This window comes from Aedes aegypti, chromosome 1 (genome assembly GCF_002204515.2).
Source record: "Aedes aegypti strain LVP_AGWG chromosome 1, AaegL5.0 Primary Assembly, whole genome shotgun sequence".
Classification (NCBI taxonomy): domain Eukaryota; kingdom Metazoa; phylum Arthropoda; class Insecta; order Diptera; family Culicidae; genus Aedes; species Aedes aegypti.
This window is the reverse complement of record NC_035107.1, coordinates 238,508,866-238,522,365: the sequence shown is the minus strand read 5'-3', so window position 1 is coordinate 238,522,365 and position 13,500 is coordinate 238,508,866. Positions and strand designations below refer to the sequence as shown.

Below are 13,500 nucleotides of genomic sequence, written 5' to 3'. Positions count from 1 at the left end.
GTCGCATTGAAGTCTCCATATGCAGAACAAATGCGTTTGTATATGTGCGTTTCGTGACGATTTGCGCTCCAGATGCGTTAGTGTGGAACATTTTCATCAGCTGTCAGTCGTTCCAACTAACGGGTCGGATTTGCTAGATGGAAGGCAGTCGTGTTCCAACCAGCGAATCCCCGCTGTAGTTAAATAGTTGCGCGTCATACGTGTGTGATTTTCGAGTGATGTTTATTTTCAGCCGTAATTAATTAAATGCTATGAAACAGTTTTTTCTTTAGACGAATTGCAGTGACCTGGTTGCAACAACGCATAATCCGCAGTATTTTAGCATATTTCAACTGTAATCATGAGTGAAAATTTCAAAACAGAATCCTTCGTGAAATCTGTGGTTTCGACTTGTTCGAAGAGAAAATCCCCGGGAAGAATTTCACTTCATAAGTTTCCAAACAGTGAAACAAATCAATCGCTATATCAGGAGTGGTGTCGTGCACTGCGGCTCAAATCAAAACCGTCATCATTTGCCAAAGTATGTAGTGATTATTTTGATATATCAGAGTTCCATTTAGTCTGTATGTTAATGCATTGAGTTTCTGCATTAGCTTTGGAAACTATAAATGATTATATTTTTATATTACAGAATCATCTGATCAACGAAAATTGATACTCAAAAACGGCGTCGTCCCAAAATTAACTAAGCAGGGTGTTGAAATCTAGGAAAATAATTGTATGATGGATCAGCAGGACCACATTTTGCAGGCAAATCTCACTTTGTTGGCGGAACCTACGATTTCCCATACATCTCAGGACGTGACACATGAAGAGGACTCGGTTTCAAACACAAGATAGGCTCTGAAGAAGGATACATCGGTACAAGTAAATACGGAGGATATGGACAATTTATTCAAAAAGAAAATTCGATTCGAAAATTGTCGATATTAAAACGGAAGTACAACTTACGGCATGGACGGGACTCAAACATTTTAGAGTAATTGATAATAACTAAGGCCTTGTAAATGAGACCCGAATCATCGTAATTCTCAAAGTGGGATATATCTTTGAGAAATCTTGTGATGCTCGTATTCATAAAATTGCAAATGAATTTGTCTTTTCGCTGCATATCGTCAATGTTTGATATCAGACCGAAAACTGCGTCTCATTATTTTATCGATACGATTCCAATTCTTGCAGATGCAATGCGAATTGCGGTTCCCTGACCAAACACCGAACTTTTTGCAAATGATCTACCTTATTATTTCGCTAAATATAGGAATTTTAGAGCTGTGCTCGGCTGCACCCAAGGCGGATTCATTTCTCTGAGGTGTCCCATTATGCTCACCTTGTGGAGAAAACCAGACAGGGTAGGTGAGGAAGGGCTGGCTGTTTTGTTTACAAACATCTGAGACTGGTAGTAGTGAGATTGACTTCTGATTGGTTGGAGAAACAGTGTTGTCAAGAATTATTCTAATCTCGTCGCCCCTGCTCCTTGTGTGCTCTACTCTCTTTTTTCTTTTTTGACAATTTTGTCGAAACTGATGGCAGCACAGTTATGTCGTTTTCGTTTTTAGGAACTGGGTCGGTGATCAACACATAAACAAACCAACGTCAAGTAAATTGTAGTTCGGTCGAACCTGAATCGGGTTAGGGTTGAAACTGTAACTCAGAACGGGTTGCGCCAGTTCCAACCTAGGTTCAAAAACGAATTCGACATTAGTCTCAGTTTCAGCATCATCTAGGCCAGGCAGTAATGTTTGTAAACAAAACGGCCAGCAAGTCTAAGATGGCCTCCTAACCACTTTCACCAAGTGATAGCACCTTACTCTGGCTACAGAGTAAAATGCACACACCTTGGCTGTACCGAAGTTCCTATTCAGCGCGCATTGTGCCTGCATTGCAGAATATTGACATATTCTCACTATGAAAGAAAAGAAACAGCAAAATATTTAGTTGCGGTGACTCCAGGAGGATGTTTTAGCTACATTAGTCCAGGATACGGAGGAAAAGCGTCAGACAAATTCATTTTCAATGCTTTTGGTATAGTTTCTCTATTCCAAGAAAAAGATGCAGTCATGGTTGACAAAGGGTTTTGCCATTGCAAGCGAATTGGCTGAACTAGGCTTGGGAACTGTGACCACTATTTACCACAGTTCATCGATTCTGCCAGTCAACCAAAACATAGAGCAGCAGCAGCATCAATTGCATCAGGCGTTGCGCTGCCAACGGTTCACACACTGCTTGAATGTTTTTGTCTCTCCACTGTGATCGTTTTCAGGCAGCCATCTCGAGGTGAATGATTGAAAATAATGTTAAATAATTCAATCGCTAATATTCCGCTTACGTTTTCAACTAATTGAAATCTATAAGCGCTAATAGCAAGAGCACAATCTTTCCGTTGCGATACATATCTAGAATGATTCGCGAATTAGGCGAAACTGACAAAATTTACACAATTTAAGAAACTATAGCGATCAAATTGTAGCTTGATTGTCTATTCACTGCACTTGAACTTTTCCCCTATCGATAATTTAACTATTCAAAAAGCAAATTTGTAGAAGACGAAACTTCACCTCATGCAAAACCACACACTGTATTGATTACGCCTGTGTTTTTGTTTATCAAAGTGATGGGCGCATCTGAAATCGAAATCAAAACACGGCGAGAGTAAACGGCGACACTGCAAACAAAAAATAAACAAGGCGTACATGGCGGGCTTAATTGAAACCAGAATGTAAACACGGCGCAAAAGTAATAGGCACCACTGAAAATAATATCGATTACAGGCTCATAACATTGGGCGATACTGGCATTCTTGAGTGCGTTTAAGGCGAAACCTTATAATATTTTTTTATTACGAAATAGCTAGGGAAATTGTAGGAGATGTGTGTGGTATTGATAAGGATTTTGAAACTAAGTTTATGAAATGTGTATTAAAGTGAAAAGGTTAAAGTTTGAGTATATTTTCTCCAATTGGGATTAAAAATTGCACATGAAAATTTCATTGGTTATTTTCTCATTATCATTGATTTGTCAGATAGGCCCTTATCGCGAATTCCTCTCGATATAAACAAGTTCAATTTCATGCTCCCTTTATCGAGCAAAAATGCAAAACCCCGAAAACCGGAAAAATCGTGTCACCACTGTGCTCCAGTAATTTCCAGAGGGATGACGTCCTATTTTTTCACTATTTAGATTGACTGCTTGAGCTGTGCCTTCTTATCGGGAGCATAATTTATACTCCTGAATCAAATTCCACTCACACACGTATATTTATCGGATGTTTATTTCTTCGTACGAGAGAAAACAGTACAAAACCCATTCAGGGCTTCGTGGCCGAGCGGTTAGCGGCGTCAGTCGTAACCTCCAAAAATCTTGGCCAAAATCTGTGACGCAAAAATATCTAAAATTTTTATTTTTTAGGGTTAAAAGAATTTTTGCAAACGTATTATGACTGTTTTTGGCATGTCAACGATTTCTAATTTGTAATTATTCTTTTAAAAGTAAGTAAAAGGTACGTAGTAGTTTCTAAATTATTAAAATATTTGGGTTTTTAAGAAAAAATAAATAGAGAAATGACATTTCTGATTTTTATATTCCAAAACCGTGTCCTAAACTAGTGAAATATCCTTTAATTTTAAAAATCTTTTTAATCTAAAAAATCTGTGATCTGTGATCACAGATATCTGTAGGCAAGAACAGGAAAAAATCTGTGTAATTACGGATAAATCTGTGTATGTGGCATCATTGCAATGCGTTGTATTTGTGTTCATTTTCCCACATTCGCACCAGCTACTTTGTTGATTTGCACATTCGTATGTGTGGAAACTAGCCAAGAGACCTAGCAAATCACACGGCATGCTAAAGCACAACCAATGACTCTGCGTTTCAATGAAAGACTGACTCGGGGAGCGAAGCAGTGTTGCCACATTTTTTCCGATTCTCATCTGTGTTTTCGGTTGCAAAAATCTTTTTTATCTTAAGTCAGCCCTAAAAATCTTGATAAAAATCTGTGATTCGCAAAAATCCATAATTTTAATTTTTTAGATCAATAAGACCATTTCAAACGTGTTATGGCTGTTCTTAGCATGTCAAAAAAATTAATGTGAACTTATTCGACTAAAGTAAGAGATTCATAATTGTTTATAAAAATGTAAAATACTGAAATTTTTGAGAAAAAAAATAAAAAGATTATTGACATTTCTTCTTTATATTTTTTAAGCCCATGATCATAACTCGTATAGCAACCAAAAATCTTAAAAATCTTTTTTACCTCAAAAATCTGTGATCTGTGATCACAGATATCTGTAGGCAAAAACAATAAAAAATCTGTGAAATTACAGATAAATTTGTGTATGTGACATCACTGGAGCGAAGGCCGTCGTCCGTCAATGCAAACTCGCATATTGAGTGTCATTCTAGACTGGTCCATTCTCTAGGCTGGCTCATACCACACATCTCCCTTCTACTTAAAAAAAACTTCCTTCTCTAGAGAAAACTCGAAACATCTCACGATAGTATTTAGGGATGACAAAATAAATTTAGTTCAAAATTTTAATAAAACTTCTTGGCGGTTTTCTTTCACGCACTTGTGTCAAAAATGCTTCAATCGTCCATCGTCATCAAGAGATTCACTATCTGAACCATTGAACGCATGGTCGTTCCTGACGACATGAAATTTCTTTTTCGATTTGAGAATCTCTACAATTGTTTATACCAATACATGGCCGTAGTAATCCTGAGAAACACGCCATTCTTTTTTTTGTCCCTTGTATGTTCGTCCCGAACAATACGTGAACTAGTATTTTCTCTAGACTCAATTCATTCAATGCATGTTCGTCCCGAACAACATGCCATCTCTTTTAATCTCATGCGTGGTCGTCCCGAACTACACGTGAACTAGTTTTTTCTCTAGACTCAATTCATTCAATGCATGGTCGTCCCGAACAACATTCGAACTAGTCTTTTTTTAGACAAAATGATTCGATGCATGGTCGTCTTGAGACACATGCTATTTTTCATGTCATGTTGGCTGTCCCGATCTCGTCAATTCGTCTTATTTCTTCTTAGTTTTTGAAAGCTGCCTAGATGCAAATCACAGAAATGAAAACGCAGTTTGTTGAATAATAATTTAATGATCTCAATACATATAATTGAATTACTTCCATTGTCACCAAACAGAACACAATACCTTCCAATATCTAACATCTACGTAGGTTTTACTTTCCCGTAAGCAGACAGTATGCGAGCAAACTTAAACAAAACTCTTCAAAAACGTGTGAATAGACCTCGAGCCAGCGGAGACTGCCAGATATTTGAGCTTATTCCGACATCACGAGGATCAGTATGCTTGTGAAATCGGAGTTTCAATCATAATCAGTACCTGTACCTAATTACATTTTCGTAGAATAATTGTGAAAAAGCCTTCGAATAAATTGTTGGAGAAACATTTCAAAAAATATCTTGTCTTATTTCTGACCAAAACACTACAATCAACCTTTGGTAGGTAAACTCAAAACTGGAAAATCCTCGACCATTCGTACCTATTTTTTCATTAGGTCATAGATTCTAGAATATTGACAAGTACACTTTTGTGCTAATGACAGTCGCAATATAACATTTCATAAATCCAATATTCAAACCCAATTGCAAAAACAGTGTAATGTTGACACTATTGTCCATGATTTTGTTGTGAGAATTGATAGGATAGAACATTGCTTTTGTTTGCGATGGTAAAACAAACAGAATTGCTGACAAATATTCTCAGATTAGCAGCCAGTCTAGGGCTGAAAATATCTTAAATAAAGATAAGAAAATTATTATTAAGGCTGACGAAAACACACTTCCTTTTAAAATTGATGGTAGAAAAAGTGTAAATGAATTCATACAAACATCGATAGGTTTCATTCATAACAAATCTATCTGTGAAAGATTGATTTTATTAGAGTTGTACGGAATTCTATAGTAATACATAAAACAAATAAATTCAATCAGTTTGAAAATGTTACTCAGTAACTTTACGATTTTGTAAGCTTAATAATGAAATAATACGAATCTTTATCAAAAATATCAGATGAATCATAAAAGTCTCTGATTACACCAAAAAGGTGTTAAAAACGGTGAACTTCAGTGCATACAGACTTGTCTGCTATTTACATCAAGCAGATCTCAGATACTATATATGTTTCGTATAGCTATGTTGTGCTCAAAACTTATAAAAGCGCCAGCTCGAACAACTTTTGTTGCTAATCTTCCATCAAAAGACGTTCGAGTTGGCGCTATAATTGAATTAGAAGAGTCACAGGGATTCAAAATCATAAAGTTTGAGCCGTCGCATGTCTAGTTTTGGTGCTAAAACTTAGTGACTCCATATTACGGGTTTTTCGGCGGTCATTTCGGTGCTCCAAAAGGACCAGAATAACCATCAATTCATTCTTTTGGCAAAATACATTCAAACATAATAAATCGTTATGAGTTGGACACAATTCATTTGGTTTTTTGGCATGAATCCGAGTAATTTCATCGAATTGTCCAGACTGGCCAGCTTCCAGGACTCCAGGAACCGGTTCCGCGTGGACCATACTGGATCGAATTTTTCAAGGAATGTGCACCGGTAATTGGTTCCTTATTATAGAGAAATTTTATGCCAAATATCCATCAACCGAATAGTACCGATGTGAATTACATAAACGAAACTGCGATGGAAACTTACTTTTCGTATGTTCCGGATTTTCGGAACCGGGTATGAATAACTAAGTGATTTGAGAATCTCTATTCATAGTCCACGTGAATACCAATTCAACAATATGAAGACGGTTTAGATTACTTGTTTAGTTACGAAACTACAAGTTGTCAAAGTAAGGGTCTCCAAAGGTACTTTTTCAGATGTAAAAGGCTCCCGGTGGCCACAGTGACGCAATTCCAGATCTCCGAAAGGGTTTACGAAAATCGACATTTGTACCTTTCAGTTAAGTCCAAAAGAACTAAGCTCGGTCGACAGACTGATTTTTACGAGCTGTTTGAATTTTCGGGTCGAAAATTTGTAACTTTTTTTTATCATGGAAGCTCCCCAAGGGGCCATTCAAAACTTATGTTCCCGCAAAAATAATTGTTCCCACAAAAAATACCTAATTGTCAGAAAACCTAAAATTTCTAGGTTATTTTAATCAATGATTTGAATTTTGAAATGGGTCGAAAACGACCCAAGGTCCTTCCTAAGGTTAAGTTATATCCCAAACTCCATAAAAAAATTGAAAAAAAATTGTTCTAGACCCCCCGACCGATTATTTTCATTTTGGTTGCAAATGAGAGGGGAGAATCATGGCTTTCTTGTGTCAAAATTTCAGACATGCCGATTTTTTTGTTTTGAAATTGCTCTACGGAACACACCGAACTTTCAACACGACTTTGAGCCCAACAAACCAAATTTGTCAAAATTTTCAAAGTCCCTATTAGGCAGTCCACCCTCGATCCCATTATAAAGATTTACCTAAAGCTATGTTAGTTCTACGCAAAGTTGAGTTAATTCCTCCCAAGTATAAAAAGAAGTTGTATTTAGCTAAACCTGGTCACTGGGCCAATCCACTCCCAGTTTGGCTTCAAACAGCCAAATAACGAAATATGAAACATCAAGAATTACCTTCTTCCAAGTTCGGATCCGCTTGCATCTCCGTTTCTTCACACTTCACTTCACAAAACAAAAACAAACCACAATCACCACAGAAACACTCCACTCCACTGAAGCGATGTCGGGTGTTTTTTTAACAATAAAGTTCAATTAAAACCTGGCAGGATTCGCCAATGTGGAAACTAGCCAAGAGACCTAGCAAATCACCCGGCATGCTAAAGCACAACCAATGACTCTGCGTTCCAATGAAGGACTGACTCGGGGAGCGAAGGCCGTCGTCCGTCAATGCAAACTCGCATATTGAGTGTCATTCTAGACTGGTCCATTCTCTAGGCTGGCTCATACCACACAGTATGGTTGGGCTCCGCTATCGTTTTACCGTTTTGATTCATATTACGGACACTTAAGGCCTCAGTGAAGTATAACTCACAAATAAGCATGTAAAATAAATCACTCCGTATGATTTCTCCATGTTATCGAACCTTCAAACCCCGAAACTTTCGAATGGTGAGTGAAGATTTCGATTCCAATACATGAATAATCTATATAAATAAAAATGGAGTGATGTTTGTATGTCACGAAATGGCTTGAGAACGGGACTACCAATTTGCATAACTCTTTTACTGTTGTCTTCTTGAACGGTTCCGACGTGTTCGTGCGACGAAAAAGTTTCGGGAAGTTTTCGGAAAAATTGCTATAACGGGAGGGTACTAATAAGTCATTTTGTATAGGAGGTTCCATGACATTTTTCAACAGCCTACTTGATGGCAAGACGAAGTTTGCCGGGGCCACTAGTTTTAAATAAATAGAAATGTGTGGACTTTACATGATTCTTATTCCGGACGCTTCCTAACTTTTGCCGCATAATCCGGACTCTTTGATTCGAATTTCGGACAGGTCAAACAAATCATAAATAGAAAAGTCAAATCATCAAATTGAATAGTTAAACCACTAGAGAGACGCCTAAAGAAGTTGGGCATTATAAATTTTCATAGATGTCTATGGAGAATGCTTGTTAATACGAGCCTTGAAAGTGAGAACTTTTGAATGGCAAAAATTGAAACATTTCGTGTGAAATGTTTCCCATACAAAGTGGAGTGTCCGGAATTAAAAGCTGTCCGTAATATGAATCAAAACGGTATAAGAGGCAACAAAAAAAAGATCCTCGTAGCAATCCCTTGGTCATTTCGCATTCTGGTTTGAAAAAACGTTGGGGAGAAGAAGAAAATTACAGTTTTGAAGAGCCGTGACATTTTTTTGTTTTGAACGCGATCCTTGTTAGAACCCGTGCCTTCGATTTTTCGTTGGACCCGCTAACGAAAGCTAGCAGTGGTAATCCTTCTTGGACACCGTCTTGGAAAAAAAAACTCTTAGAAGGCCACGTCTTCTTTTTTTTTTTTGAAAGTAAAATTCTTTTAGAATGCGGTATATGAAAATCTTTATTTGGCGACTATCTACGTGCCGTGCATAACAATGCAAACTTACCCCTGTCAAAGATGATGGCAGAACAATTTGGTTGAGCGAAACAGGTGAAATGGCTATAAAATGTTTGTTGAAAACCTCCGATTGGTAGATGCAAAGTAAAGCTGCCATCGTTGCTGCTGTAGTTGGTATTGAAAGGCTCAATAATGTCAGCTTGGTCGAATTATTGGTTGATGGGAAAATCGTGCCCCTCGACGGACATAATCTGCCACTGTAGATTGGATGAAAGTATCCTATTGGGGAATATAATGACTTGACCTTTGGTTGGCAGGAACTGTGAATGCGACGGTGAAGGTGAACTAGTATGGATGTGGTGAAATTGCTTTGTTGATTGTTTGTAGCAAAAATACTTTTCCACTAAATGCATTTGTTCCCTTTGGATTAGTGGCTGTGGCTTTAAGATTATGTTATGAAGCACATTTTGAAACTAGACATTTTTATTGCCCTTTGTTCCATTGACAAAAACTTGTTGAAATCGATTGACCACATTCTAAAGATTTTCTGAAAACTCCATGAGTACTGTAAGTATTCAACTTTTTCAGAAATATCTCATGATTGTTTCGAATGCCAAGAATAAGGGTCTAGCACAACTCTTCTTGTCCACAGCAGTTGAAAATTATCAGCTCTAGAATTACAAAAGGCTCACTACCGAAAGAAATGGTATAAGTATTGAAATTTATGGCAAAAAACAAGGAGACAGATGTTCAAATGCACCACATCGTTGTACCAAAGACAAATTAAAGACCCCCATGTCCCTTGCAGTTACCCAAAATTTTATGGCTCATAAGGTAATCTAGAATGCCGTTCAAAGTGTACTGCGATCTGTCAAACTTGGGTACCTTTTGTACTACCGAGGGACCAAATGCAGTACTAGAAGTGGTACCCAATCTGAGCCCGAGTGGGACGGACCTGGTTGTACAGTGCCTTAAGTATCCAGAATGTTAATCGGAACTGTTTTGACGCAGTCGTGAACACCACAATACACACAACGTTGACCGTAGAGGAACGCACGTGCCGCCCATACCTACCTGCGTAGGTGAAAGTGTTAATAAATTTTAAAATGCAGTTTTGTTTACATGTGCAGAAATGTCCGACAGCTTACAACCAAACGGTACACCAAAGGTGGCAAAGGTTTAGTCGCCATTCGCAGAACAAACCCATAGTGTCCAGTGAATAGGGCAAAGTGGTTCAAAATGCACACTCATGGGGTAAAATATTTCAGTTTAAATTTTAATGAGATCAATTTATACTTTCAATACAATGTACGCACTTAATTTAGAATGCCGAATCTCGGCTTATTTTAACTGAAATTCGCACAGCCGAATGTCAGTAAACCGTGCTTCGTTGCTAAGCAACCGGACAATTTGTTAGCTGAGTCTCGATTAAAATCGGAAAACCGAGATTCGCACAGCCGAGCTCGTGAAAAATATCTAAGTGTGTAATATTTAATACGGTAATACAATATGTAGTACCGTAAAACGGGGTAACTTTGATAGTGCGAGACCCACAACATATTAAACGAAATAACGAAGTTTCTGTTAAACAGTTAAGTAAAACGCATGCAAAAGTAAAGAGTATTAGTATGATAATTCATGTCAAAGCTGTTTTCGTTGGAATCGAATGCATTTGAGGATTTATATGCGAATATTAAAAAATTATAAGATTTCAGCATTTTTGCAACGCTCACAAACCATCTGTTGTACGATCACTATTTGGTGAAGCCATAATGAGTTCGTCACATATTCTTGACAGCCGAATAGTAGTAGAACATTTTTTTTTTTTTACCAATTCATTTATTTAAGGCTCTATCGCGTTTAACGCTTTACGGAGCCGAGATTCATTTTTGTACTTTTTTTTACAATTGTTTAACTTCTTAAGTACCAAGTTTAGTCCGGGTTGGAGCCAGGGTACTCGTGGCAACTCGAGGTTAGTGGTCACAAATATTTTTAGGAAGGGCTAGGTTGGGATTGGGTTACAGGGTTCTTTGCAGCTCATCCGGGTGGTATTTCATGGTTGCTCGTTTGTCGTATCATGGCGTATACCAACTTCATGTGGGTTTTCGATTGCCGGATGGCCAGGAACATCAATCCAACACAAATGGACCATAACACAGAGAGAAAAAAAAAACTGGGGAAGAGAACACAAGAGAATTAAACTTTTATACAACACAAGCGAAGGTAATCGTAAATCGACAACATGTAGACGAGATCGCGGGAGCCCAACACATCTCTAACTGAAACATAGGGTTGTCTACCTCGGGCCACAAGGGTATCCATAAGTTGTGCTCTGGAGGCGTCCATATCCGGGCACTGCCAAACTACGTGATCGATGTCATCATAACCGGAACCACACCTATTACATATATTGCTCAGCGCGAGGTTGATCCTGTGCAAATGTGCGTCTAGCGAGTAATGGTTGGACATAAGTCTTGACATCACGCGAATGAAATCTCGACTTACATCCCAACCTTTCCACCACGCTCGCAAGGAAACTCTAGGGATTATGGAATGTAACCACCGTCCCAGTTGGTCATTTAGCCAGTCGCTTTGCCAACCGTGAAGAGAACTTTGACGTACTAAATGAAACAATTCATCGTGTGAAATTCTTCTATCATATATCTCACCTTCCTCAGCGCCCACCTTTGCGAGAGAGTCCGCCTTCTCATTGCCATAAATTAAGCAATGTGAGGGGACCCATACAAAGGTAATCTTATATGATCTTTCGACCAGTGCACACATCTGCTCTCTTATTTTTGTAAGAAAGTAAGATGCATGCTTTACAGGTTTCATCGATCGGAGTGCCTCAATAGAACTGAGACTATCCGAGAAGATGAAGAAGTGGTCTGCGGGCATGTTAGAGATCATCCCCAAAGCGAAGTTGATTGCTGCCAGCTCAGCAACATAAACCGTGCAAGGTTCCTGAAGTTTTCGGAAGGCGGAAGAGTTTTCATTGAAGACACCGAAGCCAGTGGATCCATTTATACGTGACCCGTCAGTGAAATATCTCCTGTAGGAATCGACATTCTGGAACTTTGCGTTGAAAATACGTGGAATAGTTATACATCGAAGTTGATCTGGAATTCCATGAATAGCTTGTTTCATGGACAGATCATATTCAACAGAGGAACTGTCATTGGTGAAGCGTACACGTGGAGGGTTATAACATGGAAGGCTAATGTCAGATGACATGTAGTAGAGATAAACTCTCATGAATTTTGACTGAGTGTTCAGTTTGAGCAATTCTTCGAAGTTTTCGATGACGAGTGTGTTGCTCACTCCACACTTAATAAGTATTCTTAGCGAGAGCTCCCAGAATCGGTTTTGTAGCGGTAAAACCCCTGCCAGAACCTCTAGGCTCGCATTATGTGTCGAGTGCATACACCCTAAGGCGATACGCAAACAACGATATTGAATTCGTTCCAATTTAATCAAGTGGCAGTTTGCTGCTGAGAGAAAACAGAAAGAGCCATACTCTAGAACAGAGAGAATGGTTGTTTTATAGAGTTTTATGAGGTCTTCCGGGTGAGCACCCCACCATGTTCCGGTAATTGTTCGTAGAAAATTGATCCTTTGTTGGCATTTTTCCGTTAAATACCTAATATGAGTTCGCCAAGTGCCTTTTGAATCAAACCAGACCCCAAGGTATTTTGAAGTCAAAGACTGGTCGATGTCTGTTCCCAAAAGCTTAAGCTTTAGTTGGGCAGGATTCCGCTTCCTTGAAAATACGACCAGTTGAGTTTTTTGCGGAGCAAACTCGATCCCTAAATTTCTAGCCCAAGTGGTTAGATTATCAAGGGAATTTTGCAATGGTCTTTGCAAGATTTCCGCTCGTGGGCCCTTCATAGAAACCACAGCATCATCTGCAAGTTGTCTTAGCGTGCATGGTTCTTCCAAACAGTTGTCAATATCTTTAACATAAAAATTATAAAGCAAGGGACTCAGACATGAGCCTTGGGGAAGGCCCATATAACTAATTCTGGAAGTTGTCAGTTGACCGAGAGTGAAGCTCATGTGTTTTTCTGACAACAGATTGTACAAGAAATTATTCAATATTCCAGGTAATCCACTATTGTGCAGGCTTTCTGACAATATTTCTATGGAAACTGAATCAAAAGCGCCCTTAATATCCAAGAAAACCGAAGCCAATTGCTCCTTGTCCGCAAAGGCTAGTTGAATATCTGATGAAAGCAACGCTAGACAATCGTTTGTTCCTTTGCCCTTGCGAAAGCCAAATTGTGTACTGGAAAGCATGTTGTTTGATTCGACCCAGTGATCGAGTCGGGATAGGATCATTTTTTCTAACAATTTCCTTAAACATGATAACATAGCGATCGGGCGGTACGAATTATGATCAGACGCTGGTTTCCCAGGCTTTTGAATAGCTATTACTTTGACCTGTCTCCATTC

The 13,500-nt window shown here is 38.6% G+C and overlaps 1 long non-coding RNA gene across 1 annotated transcript; it reads left to right on the top strand.

The window, feature by feature from the left end:
• The first annotated feature begins 208 nt into the window (after positions 1 to 208).
• Positions 209 to 950, top strand: LOC110674640. The gene is made up of 2 exons (XR_002499061.1): positions 209 to 520; positions 632 to 950. It is a non-coding gene; the product is annotated as an uncharacterized LOC110674640 (long non-coding RNA).
• The last annotated feature ends 12,550 nt before the right edge of the window (positions 951 to 13,500 follow it).